The sequence below is a fragment of the Kogia breviceps genome, chromosome 5 (genome assembly GCF_026419965.1).
Source record: "Kogia breviceps isolate mKogBre1 chromosome 5, mKogBre1 haplotype 1, whole genome shotgun sequence".
In the NCBI taxonomy this organism is placed as follows: Eukaryota; Metazoa; Chordata; class Mammalia; order Artiodactyla; family Physeteridae; genus Kogia; species Kogia breviceps.
The window spans coordinates 136,058,470-136,072,938 of NC_081314.1; the positions used below are offsets into that span (position 1 = coordinate 136,058,470).

The following is a 14,469-nucleotide window of genomic DNA, read 5'->3' on the forward strand; positions in this document are numbered from 1 at the left end:
GGGGAGCAAACACACATGTCTCACACCTGAGGCCAGTAGCTTTTTCTTATTCTATGTGTTGATTTTTTTAATACCATTTTTTAAATTAACCTTTCATTATATAAGCAAACCATGTACATGATAAGCAAGAAATTTAAACAGAATGATATAAAATGAAATATAAAATTGTCCTTTTCATCTCTCCCAACCTCTCCTCCTTCTAAGAGAGTTGACAGTATTTCTTCAATCTTCCAAATATTTTCTATAACTATATTACCACGTATGATATATACATTGTAAAGGGTTCTTCTTTCATATTTTATTTTATCTTTTATTATGAAGTACAGCACAGGAATAAGGAGTATAAGGAAATATGTATGTACAGTTTAAAGAATGCTCATACCTATAAACTCACCAACCAGTCAGGAGAACATCAACATATACCTCCGGAGCTCCTATATATTCCTCCCAAATTGCATTTGTCTTCCAGTGTCTCAAAGGTATCCTGAAAATATCTCTTTGGGAGTCATTAGATTTGTTCATAATTATTCCAGCTCTCTCCTTCTGGCCGCTTGGTAGAACTGTGCTTGCCCACACATTTGAAGTCGGTTTGGCCATGTCCAATTTTTGGCAAATGAACTGTGATGAGAAGTGACTGGATAGACGCTTTAAAAGTCAGTGTAAGCTGTGCTACATTCTCTTTTTCCATCTGTGTCTGGCAATGTTCTGGATGATGGTTTTCCATCAGCCTGGATCCTCAAATGAAGACAGCAACAATGTGAAAATAGAAATAAAACTTATTTCAAGCACTGAAGCGTGGGTTGTTGAACACACGTGTGTTGAAACCACAGCAGAACACAAGTTTCCTGACCCAGTCCCTGTGCTTCTCGCCATAGTTTTGTCACCATGGTTACAACATGAAATAAAATACAGGGACTTCCCTGGTGGTCCAGTGGTTCAGACTTCACCTTCCAATGCAGGGGGTGTGGGTTCAATCCCTGGTCAGGGAGCTAAGATCTCACATGCCTCATGGCCAAAAAACCAAAACATAAAAGAGAAGCAATATTGTAACAAATTCAATAAAGATTTTAAATATGGTCCATATCAAAAAAAAGTCTTAAAGAAATATAAATAAATAAACAAATAAATAAATAATACTTTTTAAAAAAATGGGGCTTCCCCGGTGGCGCAGTGGTTGAGAGTCCACCTGCCAATGCAGGGGATACGGGTTCGTGCCCTGGTCTGGGAGGATCCCACATGCCGCGGAGCGGCTGGACCCGTGAGCCATGGCCGCTGAGCCTGCGCGTCCGGAGCCTGTGCTCCGCAATGGGAGAGGCCACAACAGTGAGATGCCCGCGTACCACCAAAAAAAAAAGAAAGAAAAAGAAATTTTAATAAAATATAGTTGCAAATGGATGCCCTTGAGCTTAGTTGCTGTAGTCAAGAGATGTTTGAAAATGGGAAAGATGAAAGAGCTATGGAGGCCAGGGAGAAACTGGTAAGAAGTTTCAAATCAGGTTTCTTTTTTTAAAAATTAATTTAGTTGATTTACAATGTGTTAGTTTAGGCGTACAGCAAAGTGATTCAGTTATCCATACATATATATCTATTTTTTTCAGATTCTTTTCCCTTATAGGTTATTACAAAACATTGAGTATAGTTCCCTGTGCTACACAGTAGGTCCTTGTTGGTTATCTATATTATATATAGTACTGTGTCTATGTTAATCCCAAACTCCTAATCCTGACTGGAGAGTGATCTTTGTTTCTTTCTCAGGCTAAGGAGACTCTCAAATCCCTCTTATATCTCTGGCAGAAAACATCATAAGAAAGACACTTTCAGGTAGCTTTGAATTTAAAGGCCAATATAGAGTAATCTCTTTAGCATTGTAGCCTTATTAGAGCCAGGGAAATTTGGTTGAGAAAGTATTTGTAATGGAAGAAGAAATAGGAATAATGGTGAGGCTGATGACAATATGGAAACAGTCATTTTCATTTATTGAGTTCTTTTTACATGCTGGACACTTAGCTCTTCACATTTCCCAGGATGATTCACTTAATCCTTCCAAGCTATTCTTAGAGGCTCAGACCCCTAATCTCTTTACCTATAACTTCTCACTTAACCTCATTCGATCTTTGTTTTCCCATCTGAGAAATGGGGGGCAGTAATTTTTCCTTCTAAAATTGTTGCAAGGATAGCGTGAGATGATGGACAGAAAGCTCTCGGCACAGTGTCTGTTATTCTGCGAGCATTCGATATAAGTGGTATTCTCTTTGTAACTTTTACAGGAACATGTCCTTAGCCCTGTGTCCAAGGGCTTCCGTGCCCTGCCCCACCCCATATGCAGGCAGGTTTGTCACCCTTCCTGGAATCCTGTGTCACACCACGTGGCTCCCCCAGCTGTCCCCAGTTGTTACTGGTACAGTGCGTGTCTTTCCCTCTAGTCTCAGCCCCTTAGGCTCCAAAGTGACAGAGGACATTCCCTAGAAGAATCATGAGAGGTTTTGTTGACTCCCTGAGATTTGTCACACCACGTGGATAGGAGATACCCTAATCTGTGCCTGAGGGAAGCCCTGAGCTTCTTTTATAAGTCCTGGTGTTCTAATATCTTCTCCAGCAGTCCCCCGCTTTCCCTGCCCTCAATTCTTTGGTGACTCACATCACAAAGCAGAAGAAGGAATGGTTTCAGATGCATTTCTGTTTTAGTCAGTGTTCTCCAGAAAAGATCAACAAGCTATATCTTGTTGTTGTTGTTGTTGGAGTATAATTGCTTTACAATGTTCTGTTAGTTTCTGCTGTACAACAAAGTGAATCAGCTATATGTATACATATATCCCCATATCCCCTCCCTCTTGGACCCCCCTCCCATCCCCCACCCCATCCCACCCATCTAGGTCATCACAGAGCAATGAGCTGAGCTCCCTGTACTATACAGCAGGTTCCCACTAGCTACCTATTTTACACATGGTAGTGTATTTATGCCAAACCTAATCTCCCAATTCATCCTACTCTCTCCTTCTCCCGCTGGGTCCACATGTCTGTTCTCTACGTCTGTGTCTCTATTCCTGTATCCTGAGGGGGAGAGAGAGAGAGAGAGAGAGAGAGAGGGAGAATATATGAATATACTCTGTCCCTCAATATATATGTAATATGTATATTTATGTTTGTTAATTTTAAGGAATTATAAGGAATTGGTTCACATGATTATGGAGGCTGACAAGTCCCAAGATCTTCAGGGTGAGTCAGCAAGCTAGAGACCCAGGAGAACCAATGGTGTAGCTCTCGTCCATACACCAGCAGGCTCAGGACCCTGGAAAAGCCACTTTGAGTCTAAGGGCAGGAATAAACTAATGTCTCAGTTCAAATGCAGCCAGGCCAGAGGAGTTCTCTCTTGCTTGGGAGAAGTCATCCATTTTGTTCTCTTCAGGCCTTCTGCTTGGATTGGATGAGACCCACCCACAGGAGGGAGGGCAACCTGCTTTACTCAATCTACCCATTAAAATGTCAATCTCACCCCCAAAACCCTCACAGCAACACCCAGAATAATGTTTAACCACATAGCTGACACCCTGAAGCCCAGTCAATCTGACACATAAAATGAACCATGACAATTTCTATTCTTGTCTCTTTTGAAGCCCTCATCCTGCCAGCAAAACTGCATTTTGCTTAAAGGTCCCAAGTTATTTAAATTTCACCCATTAATGGGGGTGAGATTTTACCTAAGGATAGAGAGCGAGATGGGATAAGGAAGGAATGGCAGAGTAATTAAAAGTAATTGTTATAACTAAAAGTAATTGTTATAATTTTATTAAACCTAACTAATTGGTAAGAAGTAACAAGGAGAAGGCCATCATACAAATGTATGGCTATTGTATTCCACTAGAAGTAAGGATATCAGAGCAGGGAATGGGTCCGTTTCTACTAGTCAGTTCCTTGAAGGTTTGTTCATTATACTTCCTTATCAGTAACACCTGGTCTCCACTGCATCTCTATGATCTTAATTTGTTAATTTTTCTCAACCTACTCCAAACAGTCTCTATTCAAGGTGACCCCGACCTCTAATTTATGCTGTTTGCATCTCCATCACCCCACTATTAGAATCCTTCAAAGTACAGCTCAAATCCCATCTTCTCCTGGATGATTTCTGTGACTCTTCCGGTCTTCATCATCTTCTCTTGACTCTGCTTTCTTTTCTTCTAGACTTTTCTGTACACTGACTGCTGTCCTTTGGGCAGATAAATCTGTATGAACTCATCCTATTTAGTGGCTGTTTTTCCCCATTCTCTCCTTATCGGCATAGCAGGCAACCTCAAGATGAAGCTTTGTTTCTTCTGTGTCTCCTTTAGCACCCACGGGAGTTCTGAGAATAAACAGTTGCTCAGTCAGTACCTACCAATTTTATAAGTGACTCGAAAATGGAAGTCAGACCCCATCCCTTTTCTGGTGAAAACTCTAATGAATTTTCACCTTACTCACAGTAAAAGCCAAAGCCCTGCAACAGTTGACCAGGGGCAGCTTGATCTACTCCCTGGTCCCCTCTGTCTCCCACAATTTCCCCCCTTGTTCACTGGAGCATCAGCTAGAACAACCTGTGACTCTCCCCTGCCAGGAAGATCCCTCAGGTGTTGGGGTTCCCACATACTGTAAGGGCAAATTTAAATAAAATAATATGCTTAATTTCTCTGCTGAAAATAGGGAAGAGAGCTCATTTTTCTTAGAGCATTTAGTTTAGAAAACTTGTAATTCTCAACTTCTTTCTCTGCCTCTTTGAAACATATGTAAATCTTTTTAAAAGCTAAATAAGCCTCTTGTCAGCTTTATGACCCAGGAATGTCTTTCTTAAGTGCCCCATCTCCTAATTTCTGTGAGAGGGTGGGAGCCTAACTTTGGCGGGAGCCTAACTTTAGCTGGTGGCTCGCTCACTCCAAAACTACCTCCTGTCATGAAGATGTGAGAAGTTGATTTTTTTCCTTTGAATAAAGCCAATTAGCTAACACAGATGGCTAATTACCAGGTTCAGTTACCAGGTGAATCTAGGATAATCTACGTGGGACCAGTGGTGCTGTCAGGAGGAGTAGAGGAGTAATTATTGTTTATCTTGAGACTGTGCATGGGATGGGTGGTATCTGCTTGGCTCTATAAAATGATGTCTTTCCATCTTTGCAATCTCTTCACAGATCGTCAGTGATACATACGCACCCCATTCTGGTTTAATGCTTATTCAATAGTAAATTGTTTTATTTCTCTTCTACATTTGTGGAGACGCTTTCTGGGTTGGGAGAGATTTAGTTTTTAATTATATTTCTCCAACAGCATCTGGATATGTCCATATGTCCCCCATGCTATAGACTTCTACCTTGAGAAGGGGAAGATGAGAACTTGTGTCTTCAACGTTCCCCTCCACCCTTTCCTTTGATATTTCATTGCACCAAATAGTAGGTTTTCCTTATATTATATCCTCTTGCTTTTAGGCTGCACTAATCTCCACAGATCAGACTTAATGAAAGAAACTACGTCCTCTGAGTCTATGAGTCTACCAAGCTTTTTTTTTTTTTTTTTTTTTTTTTTTTTTGCTATGGGGAACTCTTTAGTTTGGATTCTCACCAAAGCAGATGCTTAGACAAGGATTTGGGTGCAAGTAGTTTACTTGGGAGGGCCTGGGAACACTGACAGAAGAGCGGGGGACTGAGAATGGGAAAGGGAGATAGCCAATAAAGGGTATTATTAAGACAGTTGTTGTAGTGGGTGATGGAAGCTTAATCTCACATGGAAACTCGAGGAACTGTGTAAAACGCACGCATCAAAATGATATCACTGAGAGGCCAAGAAGTTGGGGCATTTCTTCATTCCCAAGAGTCAGTAATTAAAAGCTGCTGGAAGATGGGGGTGGGGGGCATTTTCAACTGGTCTCTCTTGTGAGCAAAGCTGCTTTCAGTGGTTCAACGAAAAGCTGGCAGTTGTATCAATTCTAACTGTGGGAGGACAGCCCACAGTGGAGGTCTGGGCACTAAAGACAGGGGATGGGCAGCCTCTGCAACAGGAACCCGAGGTAGCATGTAGAGTTAGCACCAGGATGCATGGGCAGACTTGGACCCCAGCCTCTGGGAGTATGGTGGGCACACAGCTTTCCACTGTATCCCCTCTAGGACTGACTCAGAGGTGGAGACACACCCAAGGTCATGCTCACATCCAGTGATTGATCAATATAGTAGTACAAAGGCCAGGCCACCTCAACCCTACTTGGCACAATGCTAGAGGGTCATCCTAGCTGCAGAGACTGCTCAACTCTGCTTCCTGCTGCCCCCGCCCTCAGAGCCATCCCATGGACTCTTCATAATAAACATTATAACCTTCAAACCTCTTTCCCAAGTCTGCATCCCAGACAGCTCAACCCACTTTAATGTGGAAGCAGGGATTCTCAAGAATGAAAGCACATTGACTCAATATCCTAAGATTATTATCCCTGCTAAGCAACTATAAAGAATCTACAAATCCCGGTTTCTCCAGAATAAGCCATAGTGGGTCTTCATAAGAGCAATTGTAACAGGGAAGAGCAAAATCCAACTCCATGTTGAATCTGTTTCTTTTACTTTAACCTTTGCTTTTCATTGCTTTTGTTATTATAATCATTGCTGTCTGTAGCTGTAAGAATACATAATGGCCTGCCTGGGGAACACTGACCCTCTGCCCAATGTTAAGCTAAAGTTCCTTTGTTCAGCTCCCAGGGAGATGTTCTGCCCACCTGTGAACAGCCGCAGAAGAGAAGAAATTAACACATCCCCTCCCTCGATGCTGGCCAAGCCAGGAGATATTTTGCAAGACTAGTGGCCTTTTTCACTTTACTTCCTCACCTCCTCCACCTCTCTGTACTGTAAAAGAAACTGGCATCCAGACCCCAATAAGATGGTACTCTGGGACACTAGTCCGCCATCTTCTTGGACACCCAGCTTTCCAAATAAAGTCACTATTCCTTGCCTCAACACTTCCTCTCCCAATTTATTGGCCTGTCATTCAGTGAGCAGAGCAAGCTTGGACTCGGCAGCACATGATAATTTTTAATAAATGATTATCTCCATTTCCTCAGAGAAAATTATCTTCCAGTTTGTGCTGTCTTTGTGCCCAGCAAGGTTCTTGCATTAGGGTCTCTTTTTCTTGCTTCAAGGACCTCATTAAGGCAGTTCTAGTCAATCACTCAATCTTCATCAACTTATTTCTAAGGAAATATTTATTGCTCTGCAGTATCTGCCAAAATCTTGCTGCCTCCTTAGGGATATGTTGGCCCCAGACTGCAGCTCTGGGTCCCACTAACCTCTGTTCTTCTTTTACCAACTGCATTTGTTTTCCTGCTGTGATTGGAGTTCTGTTTGCTGTGGAAATAAGAGGGGTGTTTGAATTCTTTTCAGTGGGAAAGAAACACTTCCTCCTTGGTGTCTAGGCTGAAGACACACCTCCCCACTGTAGAACATCAGGGCATGTTCTGTAATTTTTCAGGCACAATTCACACAAATTATTGAAATATACTAGTGTTAATAAATATGTTTTAGAATAAAATTCAATTTCTACTCATGATAGAAACTCTCAACAAACTGGGTATAGATGGAATGTTTCCCATTATAATAAAGGCCATATATATGGCAAGCCCACAGCTAACATCCTACTTAATGGTGAAAAGCTGAAACTTTTTTCTCTAAAATCAGGAACAAGACAAGGATATCAACTCTCACCACTTTTATTTAATGAAGTATTGGCAGTCCTAGTCAGAGGAACTAGGCAAGAAAAAGAAATGAAATGGATGCACATCAAAAAGAAAGAAGCAAAGCCGTCTCTATTTCCAGATGACATGATGTTATATATAGAAAATCCTAAAGAGTCCACCCAAAAGCTGTTAGAACTAACAAACAAATTCAGCAAAGTTGCAGGATACAAAATCAGTATACAAATACTGGTAGTGTTTCTATACACTAATAACCAACTATCAGAAAGAGAAGTTAAGAAAGCAATCCAATTTACAATTGCATCAAAAAGAACAAAATATGTAGGAATAACTTTAACCAAGGAGGTGAAAGACCTGTACATTGGAAATTGTAAGACATTGATGAAAATATTGAGGATGGCATAAATAAATGGAAAGATATTCCATTCTCATAAGTTGGAAGGATTAACACTGTTAAAATTTTGGGTAGTCCATACTACCCAAAGCAATTTATAGATTCAATGCAATTTTTTTAAGATTCCAATGGCATTTTTCTCACAAATAGAATGAACAAGTCAAAAATTTATATGGAACCATGGAAGACCCTAAATAGCCAAGGCAAACTTGAGAAAGAACAAAGCTGGAGGTATCACACTCCCTGGTTTCAAATTATATTAAAAAGCTATAGTAAGCAAAACAGTATGGTATTGGCATAAAAACAGACACATAGATCATTCAAACAAAAGAGAGATCCCACAAATAAACCTGTACATATATTATCAATTAATTTATGACAAAGGATCCAAGAATACACAATGGGGGAAAGGAATATACAGTCTCTTCAATAAATGGTGTTGGGAAAACTGGACAGCCACAGGTGAAAGAATGAAACTGGACCCCTATCTTAATCCATAAACAAAAATTAACTCAAAGTGGAAATCAAAACGGATAAAGACTTGAACAAGTTTATGTTCAAACTTCTAGAAACAGTAAAGCATAGGCAATAAGCTCCTTGATGATTTTTTGGATTTGACACCAAAAGCAAAGTCAACAAAAGCAAAAATAAACAAGTGGGACTACATCAAACTAAAAACTTCTGCACAGTAAAGGAAATCATCAGTAAAGTGAAAAGGCAACTTATGGAATGGGAGAAAATATTTGCAAATCACATACCTGAAAAGTTAATATCCACAATATATAAAAAACTCCTACAACCAAATACCAAACAAATAATCTGATGCAAAAATGAGCAGAGGATCTGTATAGACATTTTTCCAAAGAAGATGTACAAATGGACAACAGGAAAAGATGTGTGACATCACTAATCATCAGGGAAATGCAAATCAAAACCACTATGAGATATCACCTCACACCTGTTACAATAGGTATTATCAAAAAAAAAAGTAATAACAAGTTTTGGTGAAGATGTGGAGATAAGACAACCCTGTTCACTGTGGGTGGGAATGTAAACTGGGGCAGCCACTATGGAAAACACTATGGAGATTCCTCAGAAATTAAAAATAGTACTACCATATGATCTAGCAATTCCATTTCTGGGTATTTATCCGAAAGAAGTGAAAACACTAACTCAAAAAGACACCTGTACCCCTGTGCTCATTGCAGCATTAGTTACAACTGCCAAGACTTGTAAGCAACTTAAGTGCACATAGATAGATGAATGGATAATGAAATTGTCAGATATATATCAGGATATTGTTCAGCCATAAAATACATAAGAAAATCCTGCCATTTGCCACAATATGGATGAAACTTGAGGGTACTATGCTAAGTGAAATAAGTCAGCAGAGAAATACAAACACTGTACGATCTCAATTATATAAGGGATCTGAAAAAAAAAAAAACCTCACAGATACAGAAACCAGATTGGTTATTACTAGAGCAGGGGATGGTAGTTAGTGAAATATATGAAGGTGGTCAAAAGGTACAAACGTCCAACTGTAAAATAAATAAGTCCTGGGGATATAATATACAACATGGTGACTATAGTTAATAATACTGTAGTGTGTATTTGAAAGTTGCTAGGAGAGTAGATCTTTTATTTAAATATAAATTTATTTATTTAGTTTTGACTATGTTGGATCTTTGTTGCTGCGCACAGGCTTTCTCTAGTTGCGGCGAGTGGGGGCTACTCTTTGTTGCAGTGTGTGGGCTTCTCATTGTGGTGCCTTCTCTTGTTGCAGAGCACAGCTCTAGGCGCGTGGGCTTCAGTAGTTGTGGCACGCAGGCTCAGTAGTTGTGGCTTGTGGGCTCTAGAGCACAGGGTCAATAGTTGTGACACACAGGCTTAGTTGCTCTACAGCATGTGAGATCTTCCTGGACTAGGGCTCAAACCTGTGTCCCCTGCATTGGCAGGCAGACTCTTAGACACTTTGCTACCAGGGAAGTCCAAGAGAGTAGATCTTAAAAGTTCTCATTGCAGGAAAAAATATTTGTAGCTACATGTGGTGATGGATGTTAACTAGATTTGTGGTGATCATTTCACAACATATACAAATATTGAATTATTAAGTTGTACAAGTGAAACTAATATAATATTTTATGTCACATATCTCAATTTAAAAAAATTTTTTTATAGTCCAGTGGGATTTGTGAATGCAAGCCCCATTAGCTATCAGAGCTAGGTGATTTGCAGGCCTGTCCCTCAGATGGAAGCCATAGTAGGTGGGGTGCTAGATGTGTGGACAGGCTCCTTCCAGGGAGCTACTGATGACTTGGTTTTATTGTTAGAATGAGCCAGAGGGAGAAGATGGGAAAGTGTCCACTGGTTCTTTCAGGCTCCGGGGGAGGATTGCAGTCAGCACCTGGATGTATGCTCTTTAGAAAACTGGATCCTTAGGCAGCAGCTTGTAAAGTACGCGGTCAAACTCCTTTCAGGGAAAGACTGGGAGATGGGTGTTTCTGTCTGCTCCCTCTATGCTGAGTCCTGGGGGAATCACTGCATTAAGTGCTCATGCTCCCTTTAAGAACAGCTTCTTTGTTTGCTATAGTCAAGTTCATGAACATAAGCACCATTGGCTTTCAGAGCTTGTTTTTTGGGGTGTCCACCCCACAAGCAGGAACCTTAAAAGTTGGGGTGCTAGATGTTCAGTCCAAACCCTTCACTCTGAAAATGAATCTGGCCTCTGTACCCTGACACTGAATTAAACCTCAGAGACAGAGTTTTGGTTGAAGTAGAAAAAAAAAAACAGCTTTATTGCTTTGCCAGGCAAAGGGGGCCAGAGCGGGCTAATGTCCTCAAAACTGTGTGTTCCCCCTTGGAGAGGGTAGTGAGAAGTTTTATAGTAATTGGTCAAAGAGGGCGTGATCAGTTCATGGAAATTCTTCTGACTGGTTGGTTTTGATGTAAGTAGGAATCAGCATCATCAACCTTCTGTTTCCAACCAATCTAGGGTCTCTGTGCTTGTGGACAGCATACCATTAACTTCTCCCACCTTGTGGGGATTTCAATATCTGCAAAACAGCTCTAAGATATTGTTATATATGTCCCTTGATGGGGAGCCAAGACCCTGCCCCAAGGCTGCACTATTGTTTCTTTTGACTGTTCCTCCTTTGTCTCTGGATCCCCTCCCTTCCCTAATTAGCAACTGTTTGAACCTGCCCTTGGAACTCAGGGGTGTTCATGGAGGCTGAATGAAGCCTATTTCCTGTAATCAAAGAAATGAGGAACACAGAAAGGCTTTTGTGCCCAGGAGGCCCACAGGTATCAGCTCTTCAGGGAGAAACTGGGAGCTAGGGGTTCTCTCCAGGTTGTATGGCACTGTGCTACAGATGGGGTTTATGGCACAAGTATATCTCCACCTTTCCAACCTGTTTTGATGTGGGTATTCTCTCATTCCCCTGATGTGTAGGAGTCACTCAGCTAGTCTCTGGATTTCTCTCAGAGGGAATTTCTCCTCATGTAGCCATACATTCAGTGTGTCTGTAAGAAGAAAGAAATTCAGGAGCCTGCTATGTTGTCATCTTGTTCTGGAGTCTCTCAATTTTCCACTCTAGAACTTTTGGACTTATTTTTGCTCTTTCCTCTTAGAGTTACATCTCTTAATCAATGCAACAAGCATCTTGACTGTAATCTCATTGAGAATAAGTGGATGTTGCTTCAAGTTTTCACTTGCTAATTTTAGCCCTTTGAATTCCAGCCAAGAGGAAAAGAACTGCCATTCAGCATACAGATCAGAAGTCAAAATTAGGAAACTCACTAACAGAGAAAGCAAAGGAGAGTTGTCATTCTTCCATTATGAAAATGAAATATCTCTTGCTTTTACTCATGTTCATACCACATCTATAAAAATGTAACAAAGAGGGTGGCACAATGGAAAGTGAGAGATGGAGATGAAAGGTTCTAGGTTCTAGCCTAGGCTTTGCCACTCATGGGGCTATTTGGAACACTATTCTCTAAGTCTTGGTTTCATCATCTGTAAAATTAGAGTGTAAAACCAGTTTTCATATTGTAAGATTCTATCTGAAACCATTACTAATATTATATGATATATTTCTATTGCTGGTATTTTTTAAATTGGTTTTGATATAAATGGCTAAGTAGGGTGATTCCAACCCCTTATCATGAGAATATTATTAGTGAGCTTCATTTTTAGAAAGAAAGAGTCATATCTAATTATTTATTTTAATTATTTATTTTATAACTTCATAGTTCTATAAATAATATATAGTTTCCTTAGAGATCAGAAAGATGAAGGAGGCCCAGAAATTGGAAAATAATGTGCACATAACATGTAAGGGAACAAACTTTGCCATTTAGTCTTCCTTTTTTCTCTCGTAAAAAAATTATTTTGGGCCCCTACTCTGCCACTGTCCCCTCAGCCGCTCTCTTCATGGGTTGGTCCCACTGGCACAGGGACTCCAGCTGCACTGCAGCTGCCCTCTGAGCCCTTCAGTCTGCCCAGGTCTTCTGGCCCGGCCCAACCCAGCCCATGAAGATGGTGGACCACGAGCAACTAGTGCAGAAAGCCAGGCTGGCAGAGCGCTATGATGACATGGCCATGGCAGAACTGAATGAGCCACTGTCCAATGAAGAAAGAAACCTCCTCTCAGTGGCCTACAAGATTGGAGTTGAGAAACCGAGAAGGACCCATGGGGCTCCTGGGCTCAAGAGCCTTTCTGTGTCCCCCGTTTCTTTGATTACAGGAAATAGGCTTCATTCAGCCTCCATGATCTACCCTGAGTTCCAATGGGCAGGTTGAAACAGTTGCTAATTAGGGAAGGGAGGGGGATCCAGAGACAAGGGAGGAACAGTCAAAAGAAACAATAGTGCAGCCTTGGGGCAGGGTCTTGGCTCCCCATCAAGGGATACACATCACAATATCTTAGAGCTGTTTTGCAGATACTGAAACCCCCACCAGGTGGGAGAAGTTAATGGTTTGCTGCCCACAAGCACAGAGACCCCAGACTGGTTGGAACCAGAAGGTTGATGATGCTGATTCCTACTTACCTCACACCAGTCAGAAGAATGTCCAAGAGCTGATCACGCCCTCTTTAAACCATTATTATAAAACTCCTCACTTCGTCCTTCAGGCCAGGACACACAGTTTTGAGGACATTAGCCCGCTGTGGCCCCCTTTGGCAAAGTGATAAAGCTATTCTTCTCTACTTCACTCAAAACTCTGTCTCCAAGATTTAATTTGGTGTCGGGGTACAAAGACCAGATTCTGCTTCAGTTGGGGCACACCATTCTTCCTGGACGGTCATTACTAGCACTAAGCAGAAGACGTCTGTAAATGGTAATGAGAAAAAGATAGAGATTGTCCATGCTTACCGGGAAAAAATGGAGGAGTTGGAGGTGATATGTCAGGATGTGCTGAGCCTGCTGGATAACTACCTGATCAAGAATTGCAGTGAGACCTAGTGTGAGAGCAAAGTGTTTTACCTGAAGACGAAAGGGGACTATTACTGCTACCTGGCCGAATTCACCACTGGAGAGAATAGAGCGACCATTGTGGAGTCATCTGAGAAAGCCTATAGCGATGCCTATGAGATCAGCAAGGAGAAAATGCAGCCCACTCACCCCATTAAATTAGGCTTGGCCCTTAACTACTCCATTTTCTACTATGAAATCCAGAGTGCCCCAGAGCAAGCCTGCCACTTGGCCAAGAGTGCTCTCGATGACACCATCACCGAGCTCTAGACACTCTCAACAGGACTCCTATGGGGACTCCATACTCATCATGAAGCCCCTCTGCAACAACCTCTTGCTCTAGACAAGCAATCAGCAAGACAATGACAGGGGAGAAGGCAACAATTAAGGCCCCCAGGTGGACTGGCAGGACATGCTGATGTTACTACTGCGGTCTTTATTTTTTACCATGAGTTGAGTGTTGGGTGGGGGAGGGTAAGGGAGGGATGAGCTTCCTAAGGAGAAACCCATGACCTGTCCTGTCTTTGATCACCTCTTTGACATTTTTGCTAAAATTCCACTAGTGGAAAGTCAGGGTAGCTTGTGTTTGTATTGGAATAGCAGCCTCGCATTGGCATATGGGCTGTTATGTAGCTTCATGCACGTGGCGCTGTCTTTAACTTCTTGCTAGAGAACAGGGTTTTAAGATGAAAAGAATACTTAAATGGAATGGCCCTCATTCAATAAGTCTTGTGGCTCCAGTAAGGATTGGGGGTACTTTCTATCTCATCTGTTTTAGCTGTGCATTTTTTTTAGGGTATACTCTACCACAGCGGTCCCCAACCTTTTTGACACCAGAGACTGGTTTTGTGGAAGACAATTTTTCCACTGATGGGGGTAGGGAAGGACGACGGTTCAGGCGGTAATG

General features: G+C 41.5%; 1 pseudogene; it reads left to right on the top strand.

The window, feature by feature from the left end:
* Positions 1-12,627: 12,627 nt before the first annotated feature.
* On the top strand, positions 12,628-13,950 carry LOC131757816 (14-3-3 protein gamma-like; annotated as a pseudogene).
* Positions 13,951-14,469: the final 519 nt, after the last annotated feature.